This window comes from Triticum dicoccoides, chromosome 4A, assembly GCF_002162155.2.
Source record: "Triticum dicoccoides isolate Atlit2015 ecotype Zavitan chromosome 4A, WEW_v2.0, whole genome shotgun sequence".
Lineage (NCBI taxonomy): Eukaryota > Viridiplantae > Streptophyta > Magnoliopsida > Poales > Poaceae > Triticum > Triticum dicoccoides.
In genome coordinates, this window is record NC_041386.1 from 354,564,394 (window position 1) to 354,580,149 (window position 15,756).

The following is a 15,756-nucleotide window of genomic DNA, read 5'->3' on the forward strand; positions in this document are numbered from 1 at the left end:
GCGCGGGCCGGCGGCGGAGGAGATCCGAGCTTTGAGGGGCCGCCGTGGGCTCGGGCGGGCCAGCGGCGGGGTCGGGACGGTGGTGCCACGCGGCGTGACGGGGTTCGCTACGGGAGGCAGCGCGGACACGTCTGGCCATCTCGGACGCGTCCGATGGCGGCGAGGAAGGTTAGGGTAGGGTTTGGACCCGGAATTCCGGAGGGAGAGACATATTTATAGATAGGAGGAGGTAGGAGTGTCCAAATGAGGTGTATTCGGCCACGGGATCGTGATCCGACGATGGAGGAGATGGGAGTGGTTTGGAAGGGTTATTGGGCCGTTTTGGAGGGGTGTTGGGCTGCAACACAAAAGAGCCATTTATGGTTCCCCAGTTAACCATTGGAGTATCAAACGGACTCCAAATGGAACGAAACTTGACAGGCGATCTACCGGTGGTGTACCAAGGCCGCTTGGCAAATCTCGGTCCATTCTGAGAATGTTTAACACCCGCTCACGAAGAGAGACAAAAGGAGGGCGCCAGTGCAAGTAGGAGTGTCGTATTGCAAAACGGACAACGGGGAAAATGCTCGGACGCATGAGGCGAACCCGTATGCAAATGCGATGCACATGATGGCATGATATGAAATGCACGACATGAGCAAAATGCAAAACGAAGACAAAAACCCAACCACGAAGGGAAAATCATATCGCATCTCTGGAAAAGGAAAGAGTCGGAGTTAAAAATATGGAAAGTTGTATCCGGGGCGTTACAACACTCCACCACTACGAGAGGATCTCGTCCCGAGATCTAGGATGGCACCGGAGGGAAATGGAGGAGGAAGAGGTAAAACAAAGTTGCTTCTTGACAAAAGAGTGAAACCAAAGAACCTTGTGAGGTAAAACCATTTCGAGAAAAGAATACAACGGAGATGATCAAAATTGAAAACACTCCGTTAGAAAAGAGGAACAAGGAAGAATAAATTCGGACATCACTCCGGTTGAAAAGAGATGCAATACTTGATAAGATGAAAAGAACTTGAAGAGATGACACAACACTCCGGTTAAATGGATAAACAAAGGAAATAAGTTGACCTTGGGAAAAACAAGATGATTAGTCGAAGAGAGCAACATCACAGCGCCTCTGGAAGAAATGAAAGAATGGAATGGAATGAACGAAGGGAAACAAGATCTTGAGAGAGCACACTTACAACATATTCTCGAAGGGAGTTGTTGGATTATCAACAACGAAAGGATAAGCTTGTAGTGGGTTTATGGAAAACATCTTGAAAACTTGAGGTGAAATTCTGCCACTAACGAAAAACAATGGATTGGATTGATATGAACAAGCAGACGAGAAACTTATTTCACCGGGAGGATAAATGAAGAACTTGGGTCATTTATGAGCACCATAAATGGCAACAATCCTTAGGGACAGCTTTAGGTGAAATATAACCCAATGTAACTCCAATGAAGAGATTGGTGGATTGAAAAGATGTCTTGAGCGAAGAGAAAATGATGGATTTTAGATATGTCACTCTTGAAAACTTATGAATCATGAAACACGAAGGGAAATTATCAAGAATGACATAACACCACCTCAGAAGATAAGGTAGAAAGAATTGCACTTTGTAATTGCAAGATAAAGAATGTTTGAGCTCCTTTGAAAAGAATCTCAATCAACACTCGAGAAAGAATTAAATCCTTTATTAACCATCATGTAGAGCCTCCATGAAGAACTCCGGTAAAACAAAAGGATGATCAAAAGAAGTGAAGGATGAAAAGAATAAGATTGAAGCCTTGCAATGATTGGATGGAGCTTTGCGATGAGATAAAACGGAAAACTTGGAACTCCGGAAAGGAAAGATGAAACATCTCGAACCGAGAATGTGACATGATGAACAGCTCTGGAAAGAAGAAATTAGATCACTTGGATGAAACAAGAATAAGAATTATGTTATGCGTATCCTTCACCAATTAAATTGATGACAAGCAACGGAATTGTCATACTACTTATTCTTGTTGAAAAGATTGCAGAGAGAAATAGCGCAACTTGGGAAGGTCTTCGACGAACCACCGGTAGGATTTGGAAAGAACGTATGAATTGATATGATAACGAAGGAAGCTAAATCTTGAACGAACCACCGTAAGAATTTAAAACGAATGAAGAAAAGATAGCGAAACACCGGGAAGAATTAGGAAATGAACGAAGATACAAGAGAGAATTTTATACAAGAGAACGAATAGATCACGAGCTGATTAGAGAATATTTGAATGATGCACCGGTAAGATTTGGAGAACGAGAGCCAAAAGCTGAGAATGAATAAATCTTATGAAATGATGGCCTTTGGATGATCAAGAAAAACAAAAACAACTCCTGAAATGCTCCGGATGGGTGAAAAGAATTCTAACAATCGAAAACAATCATGAGAGGATGGCAACAAGCTAGAATCATGAATCTTTGAGAGAACAGATAAGATTTAAGAGGATCTCTTCTTCGGTCTTCAAGATCCAAGAATGACGATGAGAAACACCACCATGAATTGTTGAGATACTCCAGGAGAATGAAAACCGAAGAGGTTGAGCCAACAATGAAAAGAGTTATAAGATCTTGGAGAAACCAACTGATTGATGATAATTCCTTCTTACGTCAAACTTTGAAAGAATTTGAGGATAGCTCAAGAAAAATAGAAGAGTCGGGTAAGATCCTGGGAAAAGGCATGTGGGTTAGGGCCCACTCGAAAGAAACACCATTGAAATGACTTAAAAGAGATATTGCGCCGATTGAATTAAATAGCTTGAATGAGATAACAATCTCGAAAGAGCTTGAACGAATACAAGTGGAAACACTCTTTGAGATATCTTCAGCACTTCGAATATGAATAGAGAGATAAACGATTAAGAGGTGCACCAGATTGGGAAAGCATTTGAAACAATGAAAGGATATGATCAACAAAGCTTGAATTGAATCCAACGGAAAAGAAAACGACTGAAGAGTGACGAACTTGAAGCTCCCTTAGCATCTTCATAGGAAACACCGGGTAAAACATTGAAAGAAAAGACTGAAGAGACTTCTCACAAATAAAAGGATACATGATTAAGAAATCTGAATCCTTGAAGAAAAAGGGTGGGAGGGTGGGTAAAATAAAGGCAACTTGGGACGGATGAAACAAACACTGTTGAGAGAACTTACAACGGATCTTGCGGACATTGAAGAATGATCAGATCCACTTGAAGAGAAACACGACGGTTGGAAAAGAATTAACATGACAACCTCGATGATCAAGAAGGATTGGTATTCACATAGAAGTGTGAGCACACCACTTAGGAAAGGTATGGAATCAACACTTGACTTCAAAGCAACTCGAATACCACAATTGAAAACAAAAACAAAGGATTGGCTTGCAAAATAAGCCGGAACAAACATATCATAGATCCCATATCGTATCATGTGTCTGTTGGAAAGATATTCTAGGAGCTACTTGAATTCCCACTTATAAACTCCCAAAACTTTCTGGTTATGCAATCGGGTGTTGGAGATACGGGGGAAGCATAATATCTCACCAAAACTAACAATACCTACATCCAGCTGTATCCACCCTTCAAAACATAACCAAGAAACCTTCGGAAATCATTTACCTGAACCTTCAAAAAAGCATCCGCTATAATAGTTATGGCAATACTCCCCGAACTCCCACCCCAGTACTGGGTGGTGTCGAGGTTATGTCACCAACAACTGCATAAAAGAGATTTTCGATGTTGGCGAACTCAGGTATTCCAGAACTGCAACGATAAGATTGTGACGACAACACCACAGAGCTCAACTCCCCGGGACACTACCATAACCCCTAAATGTCAGGAGGCACCAAGAACAATGTTCTCGTCACAAAACCATTGGAACGATTCCAAAATACCCGCGCGATACTAAAAAAATTTAGTGAAATTTGAGGAGAGAAGAGTCAAAACTCTACGCCAGGATGCCTCACCAAAGCGACGAAGGGATTGAGGAGTAAAAAGAATCCTACTGTCCAATATATATAATCCTAAGACTCAAAACATTTTTACTAGACTCAACAACGTCACCGATTCGATCAAGCAGGGGGCTCCTAAGTCGGGGAAGGCTCGGATTACCAACTTGTAACACCCATGATGCCGCTATATCTCCATCGTGTCAGGGCACGACTTAGAGGCATAACCGCATGGTAGGCATGTCGCAAGAGGGGTAATCTTTACACATCCCATGTACTGATAAGAAAGGGATAAAGAGTCGTCTTACAATATCCACTTCACACAATACATAAATATAACATACATCATTCAGAATACAATCAAGGTCCGACTACAGAACCAAAATAAACAAAGACAACCCCAAATGCTAGATCCCCGATCGCCCCAACTGGGCTCCTCCACTGATCATACGGAAAAGAAACATAGTAACGGCATGAATCCTCGTCGAACTCCCACTTGAGTTCGGTAGCGTCCCCTTCACTGGCATCGTCGGCACCTTCATCTGGTTGGAAGTATCTGTGAGCCACGGGGACTTAGCAATCTCACACCCTCGCGTTCAAGACTATTTGAGCTTAAAGGTAGGAAAGGGGTAGTGAGGTGGAGCTGCAGCAAAGCACTAAGCATATATGGTGGCTAACTTACGCAAATGAGAGCGAGAAGAGAAGCAAAGCACGATCGAGAAGCTAATAGTGATCAAGAAGTGATCCTGAAGCTACTTACGTTCAAACATAACACGAGACCGTGTTCTCTTGCCGGACTCCGCTGAAAAGAGACCATCACGGCTACACACGCGGTTGATTCACTTTAATTAAGTTAAGTGACAGGTTATCTACAACCGGATATTAACAAATTCCCATCTGCCCATAACCACGGGCACGACTTTCGGAAGTTCAAAACCCTGCAGGGGTGTCCCAACTTGCCCATCACAAGCTCTCACGGTCAAGAAGGTTATTCCTTCTCCTAGGAAGACCCGATCAGACTCAGAATCCCTTTTACAAGACATTTCGACAATGGTAAAACAAGACCAGCAAGACTGCCCGATGCACCGACATCCCGATAGGAGCTGCACATATCTCGTTCTCAAGGCAACACTGGATGAACACTGCGTATAGCTAAAACTAGCCCTCAAGTTACCTCGAGGTGGCGCCGCAAGTGGCTCTGTTTCGGACCAACACTTAGAGAAGCACTGGCCCGGGGGGGTTAAAATAAAGATGACCCTTGAGTCTGTAGAACCCAAGGGAAGGTGATAGGTTGTTAAGCAAATGTAAAACCAAGGTTGGGCCTTGCTGGAGGAGTTTTATTCAAGGCGAACTGTCAAGGGGTTCCCATAACACCCAACCGCGTAAGGGACGCAAAATCAAGGAACATAACACCGGTATGACGGAAACTAGGGCGGCAAGAGTGGAACAAAACACCAGGCATAAGGCCGAGCCTTCCACCCTTTACCAAGTATATAGATGCATTAAAGTAAATATGATATAATAATGATATCCCAACAATATCCATGTTCCAACATGGAACAAACTCCATCTTCACCAGCAACTAGCAACGCTATAAGAGGGGCTGAGCAAAGCGGTAACATATCCAAACAACGGTTTGCTAGGAAAGGTGGGTTAGAGGCTGGACATGGCAATATGGGAGGCATGATATAGCAAGTGGTAGGTAGCACGACATAGCAATAGAGTGAACAACTAGCAAGCAAAGATAGAAGTGATTTCGAGGGTATGGTCATCTTGCCTGCAAAGTTCTCAGAGTTGACGAAAGCTTGATCCTCGTTAGCGTACTCAACAGGTTCCTCGATCATGTACTCGTCTCCCGGCTATACCCAAAGCAATAACACAACCAAAGGACCAACAATCAATCACGGTGCAATGTGCAAGCAACATGATGCAAAGAATGGCATGACATGTGAGATGTGATATGCAATGCATATGCGTGCTCCGGAAGGAAAAGGATGAAAAAGGCATCAACTTGGGATACCAAGTGTGCCGCTGGAAAGATGAGATCATTTCGGTCGAAATCGATATAAAGATCACCGGAATCGGATGCACGGTTTGCAAATGGCAAGCAAAACAAGAATGGCATAATTCTGCGATTAACAACACGATGCCATCTAAAATGCAACAAGAAACTATGCTACTACACTCCAACATAGCAACAAAGCACATGGCGGTGATATACTCAAGATGCTTGACAAAACATAAACACTATGCTACGGCTAAATAACACAAGAGCAGGTTCAAACAAGCATGGCAAAATTGCAAAAGATATCAGCTTCACAGACTTCGTGGAAATACTAACATGCCAGAAATTAACATCAGGAAGCAATGTTTAGAGCAAGCAATAAACATGCTACAGGAACAGATCATAGTAAAAAAGGCATGGCATGAATCTACCCAAAGCATAGAACAAAATTCCCTTACTGATGATGAGCCAAAAAGGCACAGAAAATATAATGGCACAAATGTAAACATAGCAAGTTTTATTACAGTTTCAGACTTAGCAGAAAATTGAGCATGGCATAAACCATAAATATGAAGGCATCTTTGCAAGCTCAAATCACTCATCACAAAGCCTTGCATGACAAGATAAACATACTAACAGCAAGAAGACATGTTCATGAAGCTAACCATTGCAAGAGCAAGTTCATAGCATGCATGGATCAACTACAACAACCATGGCAAAATTGATTAACATGTAAACAATCTGCGAGGAACATTTTATAGCAAATGTAGAGCAAGATTAAGACATGATAGGGCACTCCATAATTGCAAACAAGGGCATGGATGGATAGAGCACAACCATATGTCCAAATCATCCTTACGAAAGCAACTGAAAACAAGCATGGATCTCGCTGTAGCATCATGTTTACATGACATAAAAATAACAGCAGAACAAGGACTTAGCAAAATCCTAAGTACCTGAAATCAGCAATATCATGAAGGCTACTTTGCATGCTTGTGGTAGTCACCACATTGATCACAAAAATACATGGCAAGCACCCCTGTAAATATGGCATGGCATAGATCAAAACACCTGTAGAGCACATGCCCGTATGCAGCACACAACAAATGTGACAAAAATGACAAATCAACATAATCTGCTAAGTAACAGGAGCAAACATTTTATAGCACTCTTGCATCAATGATTTGGGCATCAAGATGGACTCAAACAAGCATGGCATAATGGAATGAAATGACGAGCATCTTCCAATGAACATTTTGATATATCTTGCGCATGAAACGGAGCTACGGTCACAAAGTTATGGTGCGATGAATAGAGCCATAAAATACGAGCAGGGAAAAAGACGGGGAAAATTAGACCTTTGAAATCAAAGATCTAGGGTTGACTTGGCACGCGGATCAAGGCAGCGGCGGATCTCGCCGGAGAGCATCGGGGTTCGGCCGGAGATGAGGGGAGAGGAGGGGACCGGCCAGATTCGATAAGGGAGCTCGTCGGCATCCCGCAGAGGAGGCGCGGCCGAGGTCGGTGCCGGGGCGGCGTGGCGGAGCTGGTGGCCGGCGGGGCGCGTGCGGGGGAGCGGCGGCCGATGGGGCGCGGTGGTGCGGGCGGTAAAGCGCGGCGCTGCGGGCGGCAAAGCGCGGGCCGACGGCGGAGGAGATCCGGGCTTCGAGGGCCCGCCGTTTGCTCGGGCGGGCCACCGGCGGGGTCGGGACGGCGGTGCCACATGGCGCGACAGGGTTCGCTGCAGGAGGCGGCGCGGACACGTCCGACCGTCTCGGACGCGTCCGGTGGCGGCGGGGAAGGTTAGGGTAGGGTTTGGACCCGAAATTCCAGAGGGAGGGACATATTTATAGATAGGAGGAGGTAGGAGTGTCCAAATAAGGTGTAGTTTTCGGCCACGCGATCATGATTCGATAGTGGAGGAGATGGGAGTGGTTTGGAAGGGTTATTGGGCTGTTTTGGAGGGGTGTTGGGCTGCAACACAAAAGAGCCCTTTACGGTTCCCCGGTTAACTGTTGGAGTATCAAACGGACTCCAAATGGAATGAAACTTGACAAGCGATCTACCGGTGGTGTACCAAGGCCGCTTGGCAAATCTGGGTCCATTCCGAGAATGTTTAACACCCGCTCACGAAAAGACAGAAAAGGAGGGCGCCGATGCAAGTAGGAGTGTCGGATTGCAAAACGGACAACGGGAAAAATGCTCGGACGCATGAGGTGAACCCGTATGCAAATGCGATGCACATGATGGCATGATATGAAATGTATGACATGAGCAAACTGCAAAGCAAAGACAAAAACCCAACCACGAAGGGGAAATCATATCGCATCTCCGGAAAAGGCAAGAGTCGGAGTTACAAAAATGGAAAGTTGTATCCGGGGCGTTACAAACAAGAAGTCGGTATATGATCTAAATGTTTGGCTTATAGGAAGGATTTCATTGGTTGGAAACCGCATGTTTGATTGTGCTAGATGTGTACCTATCAACTACTCCATCTGTTCCTAAATACAAGTCTTTTTAGACATTTCAAATGGACTACAACATACGGATGCATATAGACATATTTTAGAGTATACATTCGCTTATTTTGCTCCGTATGTGGTCATTTGTTGGAATCTCTAAAAAGACTTATATTTTGGAACGGAGGGAGTATATAACATCGATTTGATCAATATCTTGGTACATTCTTGTGTTTTTTGTATCTTTTGTAATTCTGCAACTATATGATATCGATTTGATCAATGTCTCGGTACATTCTTATGTTTTTTTATTATTTTGTGATTCTGTAGCATAGCATGGGAATCTTACTAGTAACAACTCTAAAATTGTGTTTAGGACAGAACAGTACCAAATTCATAATATGCATATGAGGATTTTCCGGACTTGTTTTTTGTTGTTCCAGCCTTATTTAAACTTGCCTAGATAGGTAGTTTTATTATGCTTCATCTCTTGCCATGTTTAACAACATTTAATATTATTGGGCGCATAACCGAGAGAGAACTAAATAAGTCATGTGGTGTTTCGTCAACATGCATCTTGTTGCATACTGAGCTCCACTTAATTTGTAGTATTGTTTGTTACACTTTGCCATGCCATGATTCATTAAACCGTACATGCATCATACTTGTTTGTGCATCATGCCATGTTTATGCTTGTGTGTTTACCATGTTGCTTGCTTCTTTCCGGTTTGCTCCTCACATTAGCTTCAGTTTCATTTTGGAGTTATGAGGATTCGTTCGGCTACGTTTGTTTGTCTTGCTTCATGGACTCGTTCTTCTTCCTTGCGGGATTTCAGGCAAGATGACATTACCCTCGATATCACTTCTATCTTTTCTTGCTAGTTGTTCGCTCTGTCGCTATGTCGCGCTACCTACCACTTGTTATATCATGCCTCCCATATTTCCTTGTCAAGCCTCTAACCCACCTTCCTAGCAAACCATTGGTTGGCTACGTTACCGCTTTTGCTCAGCCCCTCTTATAGCGTTGTTAGTTGCAGGTGAAGTTGAAGATTGTTCCATGTTGGAACATGGATATGTTGGGATATCATATTATCTCTTATTTAATTAATGCATCTATATACTTGGTAAAGGGTGGAAGGATCGGCCTTATGCCTGGTGTTTTGTTCCACTCTTGTCGCCCTAGTTTCAGTCATACCAGTGTTATGTTCCTTGATTTTGTGTCCCTAACACGATGAGGGGTATGGGACCCTCTTGACAGTTTGCTTTGAAAAAACTCCTCCAGCAAGGCCCAACCTTGGTTTTACATTTGCCTAACAACCTATAACTTTCCCTTGGGGTCGCGACCCCGTGGGTCATCTTTATTTTACCCCCCCCCCCTCAGGCCAGTGCTCCTCTGAGTGTTGGTCCAAAACAGGCAACCTGCAGGCCACCTCAGGGAAACTTGAGGGCTGGTTTTACTCATAGCTTGTCCCATCCGGTGTGTCCTGAGAACGAGATATGTGCAGCTCCTATCGGGATTTGTCAGCACAGTCGTGCGGTCTTGCTAGTTTAGTTTTACCATTGTCGAAATGTCTTCTGCACCGGGATTCCGAGTCTGATCGGGTGTCCCGCAATGGAGGATTGTTTCCGCGGATCGTGAGCTTGTGATGGGCTAAGTTGGGACACCCCTGCAAGGTATAAACTTTCGAGAGTCGTGCCCGCGGTTATGTGGCAGATGGGAATTTGTTAATATCCAGTTGTAGAGAACACTTGACTTAATTAAAATGAATCAACCGCGTGTGTAGCCGTGATGGTCTCTTTTCGGCGGAGTCCGAGAAGTGAACACGGTTTGGGTTATGTTTGAACATAAGTAGCTTCAGGATTACTTCTTGATCACTTCTAGCTTCACGACCATTGCATAGCTTCTCATCTTACTCTTATTTGTGTATGTTAGCCACCATATTTTCTTAGCGCTTGTTGCAGCTCCACCTCATTACCTTATCCTACCCATAAGCTTAAATAGTCTTGATCTCGTGGGTGTGAGATTGCTGAGTCCTCATGACTCACGGATACTTCCAAACAGTTGCAGGTGCCGAACATAATAGTGCAGGTGATGCTACTGAACTCAAGTGGGAGTTCGACGAGGACCTTGGTCGTTACTATGTTTCGTTTCCTGATGATCAATAGTGGAGCCCAGTTGGGACGATCGGGAATCTAGCATTTGGGGTCGTCTTCTTTTATTTTGGTTTCGTAGTCGGACCTTGTTTGTACTCTGGATGATGTATGTTTAACTTGTTATTTGTGTGAAGTGGCAATTGTAAGACAACTCTTTATCCCTTTCTTATTCAGTACATGGGATTGTATGAAGATTACCCCTCTTGCGACAAAACCACCATGTGGTTATGCCTCTAAGTCATGCCTCGACACATGGGAAATATAGCTGCATCGTGGGCATTACAGCTTGCCTGGCACTTCTGAAGATAGCATAGCTCTTCATTGGTGTCAGCGATCACAATGTCGGAATCACCTTCTATCGATAAGGAACAACATCGACAAACAAGAGAAGGACCATAATCAATGGAATGCACATCCAAATGAATGACATGTCATATTAAGGTACTGAAGTGGCCTAGTGCAATAGTTAGTCACACTAATTAAGTGGAATTCAAACATATAGCAAAATCCAACTCTAAGACTAATTACCATATATTCCATAATCATGAATTCTCCTAGTTAGTGATGTTAACTTGTCCTAACATTCTTGAACATGCCATAAACTCTCAAACATGCATGAACATGCCATAAACAGATTCTTCATATTTTTCTGATAATTTTTCATATATAAATTATTTTCATTGGAGTTACGGTTTAATTTCTATGATTTTTAGAAGTTTTAAACAATTTCTGGAAAAAAATCATTTCTAGTTTGTTAAAAATCCAAAGACAATTGTTGCGTCGGCATGAGCTCAGCAGTACGTCAGCTGGTCAATAGAATGTTCCTGGTCAAACCTAACCAGTGGGGACCACTAGTCAGTGACCCATTCGCTTAACAAAGTAGTTAGGGATCACAGCGAGTCGAATGGAGGAGACGGCGAGCTTGGGGAGGCCTGATGACGACGTACGGGTTACAACGCTCTCGGGAATCCGAGGTTGGAGACGATGGTGTATGCGAGGATGAAGGACCTCCCGTCCTGCTTGGCTTGGTGAGTACGATGAAGACGATATGATGGATCGCGTGGACATGGCCAAAGTGCGAGAGGGTGGTTGTGGGCGCAGAGTTTATGGCGGTCCGTCCATGGAGGCTTCGGCCATGGAGGGGGAATAGGCGAGGGGAGAGCGAGAGAGGGAGAGGACATGTCTTGAGGGGTGGTGTGGCGCTCTTAGCCAGTTCCAGTGGTCGGCGGCAAGAAGAAGGTGTCGGGGCATGTGTGTGCGCGCGGCGAGCACGCACTCTGCCAACTAGCCTAAGGAGGAAGACGATAGCGGCTACAGTGGTGGGCTGGGCCAGAACAGTAGTAGGCCAACAGTTCCATGTAAGTTCATTTTCCTATTTTCTTTTTGTTTTTCTATTTTCTGTAGTTTGTTTTGATTTAGTTTTAAAACCAAATTATTTTATAAAAATCTAAAACTTTGTGTGGGCGCTAAATTAATTATTACAAGGCCGTCACCAAGTTTCAACATTATTGGAGGTATGAAATATTTATATGATTTTAAAGACCCAATTCAAATACTTACTGGATTACTGCAAAATCCTGAATGTCCTAGAAATTTGTGCATCATTTTTGGCAGAGGTTTTCACCTCTATGAAAAATCATGAAGTTTTCTAAAGAGCATTTTGGGTTCCTTGAAAAGATTTAAACTTGAACCTAATTATTTAATTTGGTGCTAGGGTTTGGATATCCCCATTTCAAATTCATTTGAATTTTAAACATGATGCATGGATGGTTATGCAATGGCAAGCAATGACTAAGCTAGGTTGTGACATCATCGGCCAAGACATCATAATCATAATAGAAATGGATGAATATAAAAAAGGAAGAACGTGTACATGGTGTTGGCGTCCACGAAGAATGGATCGAAATCCAAAACAGGAACCTCGAGGTGACGCCCGCATCTGCACCTCCACACGTGGGGACGGTTCCTTCAGGCATGCATGCTCCGGCGTGAGATGCTGGCCTTAGACATAGGCTTCTGGCTGCACGACAAGCTCCAGTCTAAGTTGAACATGGCGTCGCATTGGACAAGGCGACAACAGCTCCCAGGACGGAGCACACGACGACGACGACACCACAGTCATGGCCTTTGACCTCGGCGCTAGTGGCCCAATGGCCATCACGCCCTACCAGCTCCCCTACTCTGGATTGACGCCCACAGCAGCAAGGCGGCCGCTCCCATGGCGGTGGCATGTGGGGGCGGCGAAGGACGGCGTGTTAGAGGAAGCACACAATGGAGGGGTAACCCTAGCCGAGCTTGGAAGGAGAAAAGAAGGTGATTGCGCATGGGGGTAGCACGGGATGGCGTGGCAGAGGGAGCACACAATTGAGGGGAATCCCTAGTCGGGTTTGGGAGGAACAAAGAAGGGGATTGATGTGATAGAGGCATGGGATGTCGCACGGTTAGATCTATTGGGAACGATAATCACACGAAAAAGACCTGGAGGCAAACAGGAAAAAAATACATGAGTAAAGAGGGAGCGGAGGGCCAGAGCGACATGAGAGGAAACCTTATTCTTTTCAGCTTTGATTAGTGAGAGAGAGAGAGAGAACCAGGGTGCTGCAATGGTGGGAGGTGAGGAAATACTATCAACTCATCTTTTGTATCCCTAAAAAACTCTTTTTTAGAAGCTATGGTTGGAGAGATTACAAGTTGGGCAACGATAGTGAACCAACCTGTGGTTGGATGGTTAAGTGGATAGTGGTATTTCCAGCACACCAGGGTTCAAGAGCTGGTGCTCGCATTTATCCTGGATTTATTTCAGGATTTCCAGTGATACGTGTTCAGTGGGAGGAGATGTTCCTGTCAAATATGAGGCACCTACGGTGACTTCATAAAATCTCAAGATGATATGTCGGTTCAGTATCTCAGAGGTGCTCATAGGGGTAGGGTGTTCGTGTGTGTATTTATAGGGTTAGTGTATGCGCGCATATATGAGCACTTGTGTCTGTATTGATGTGAACAAAAAAAGTTGGGCAGCGATACAGACGCATATTGTTGGTGCCATAAAAGGGATGTGCGTCCATAAAAAAGGGGAGGTGTGCACCCGACTAATCCTATATATTTACTGCTAAGAGCATCTCCAATAGACGGTCCATATGTAAAAATAACTAACTTTTGGAGCTTTGAGAGCAGAAAGTGCTGCTCCAATAGACGGTCCATATGTAAAAAACATTGGACCACCGCCTTCCAGTGATGTAAAATTCAACACCTCCTGGTGCAAATTTACATCACAAGATACAAGTGATGTAAAACTGCGGCCGCCCGCAAAACGACCAACCGCCAGTTCCTTTGCCTTCCCGCTCGAGACCGCCCACCCGCGACCCACCTCTCCCCCCTCCCGGCCGCCTTCCGCCACCGCCATGGCCGAAGCCGGCGACCCCGCCGCCTTCACTGCCGCCGCTGCCGCCGCCGGTGGGCTGACCCACATCGCCGGCTCCGTGCCGCCGCGACGAACTCATCCTCTGCCGCAGCCTTCATGCCACCGCCCCCCACCCCGGTTAGTCGCCACCGCACCAGTGCTTCCTACGAAGGCAACGAAGGCACAAGGTGGATGTCGGCGTCCTCGGAACCAAGGTACCCAGACTTGCCTACCTGCGGCCCATGGCGTGGCTTCATCAACGGCCTGGTACAACCCATCTGCAAGACCGCCAAGACAGGAACCTCGCGAGGACCCCTGATGACCCACAAGTATAGGGGATCTATCGTAGTCCTTTCGATAAGTAAGAGTGTCGAACCCAACAAGGAGCATAAGGAAATGATAAGCAGTTTTCAGTAAGGTATTCTCTGCAAGAACTGTATCGGTAACAGATAGTTTTGTGATAAAGTAATTTGTAACGGGTAACAAGTAACAAAAGTAAATAAGGTGCAGCAAGATGGCCCAATCCTTTTTGTAGAAAAGTACAAGCCTGGACAAACTCTTATATCAAGTAAAACGCTCCCGAGGACACATGGGAATTATCATCAAGCTAGTTTTCATCATGTTCATATGATTCGCGTTCGGTACTTTGATAATTTGATCTGTGAATGGATGGTGCTTGGGTACTGCCCTTCCTTGAACAAGCATCCCACTTATGATTAATCCCTCTTGCAAGCATCCACAACTACAAAAGAAGTATTAAGGTAAACCTAACCATAGCATGAAACATATGGATCCAAATCAGCCCCTTACGAAGCAACTCATAAACTAGGGTTTAAGCTTCTGTCACTCTAGCAACCCATCATCTACTTATTACTCCCCAATGCCTTCCTCTAGGCCCAAACAATGGTGAAGTGTCATGTAGTCGATGTTCACATGACACCACTAGAGGAGAGACAACATACATATCATCAAAATATCGAACGAATACCAAATTCACATGACTACTTATAGCAAGACTTCTCCCATGTCCTCAGGAACAAACGTAACCACTCACAAATCATATTCATGTTCATAATCAAAGGGGTATTAATATGCGTAAAGGATCTGAACATATGATCTTCCACCAAGTAAACCAACTAGCATCAACTACAAGGAGTAATCAACACTACTAGCAACCCACAGGTACCAATATGAGGTTTTGAGACAAAGATTTGATACAAGAGATGAACTAGGATTTGAGATGAGATGGTGCTGGTGAAGATGTTGATGGAGATTGACCCCCTCCCGTTGAGAAGATCGATGGTGAAGACGATGGTGTTGATTTCCCTCTCCCGGAGGGAAGTTTCCCCGGTAGAACAGCTCCGCTGGAGCCCTAGATTGGTTCCGCCAAGGTTCTGCCTCGTGGCAGCGAGTTTCGTCCCATGAGTTCGCTTACGATTTTTTCCAGGGAAAAAGACCTCATATAGTAGAAGATGGGCACCGGAGGCCTGCCAGGGGGGCCACGAGGCAGGGGGCGCGCCCCCCACCGTCGTGGATGGTGGGTGGCCCCCCTCTGGTACTTCCTTCGCCCAATATTTTTTATATATTCTGAAACGTGCTCCCATGAAGTTTTAGGACTTTTGGAGTTGTGCAGAATAGGTCTCTAATATTTGCTCCTTTTCCCCCAAGCTTAGATCCCGCTTGTCCTCAAGCAGAAGCCGATATCGAAAAATATGTCCACATGTTTAGAGCTAGAGGTGTCGATAAAATAAAATATGGACATGAGGGCATCATGATCATTCTTATAACAGCAAC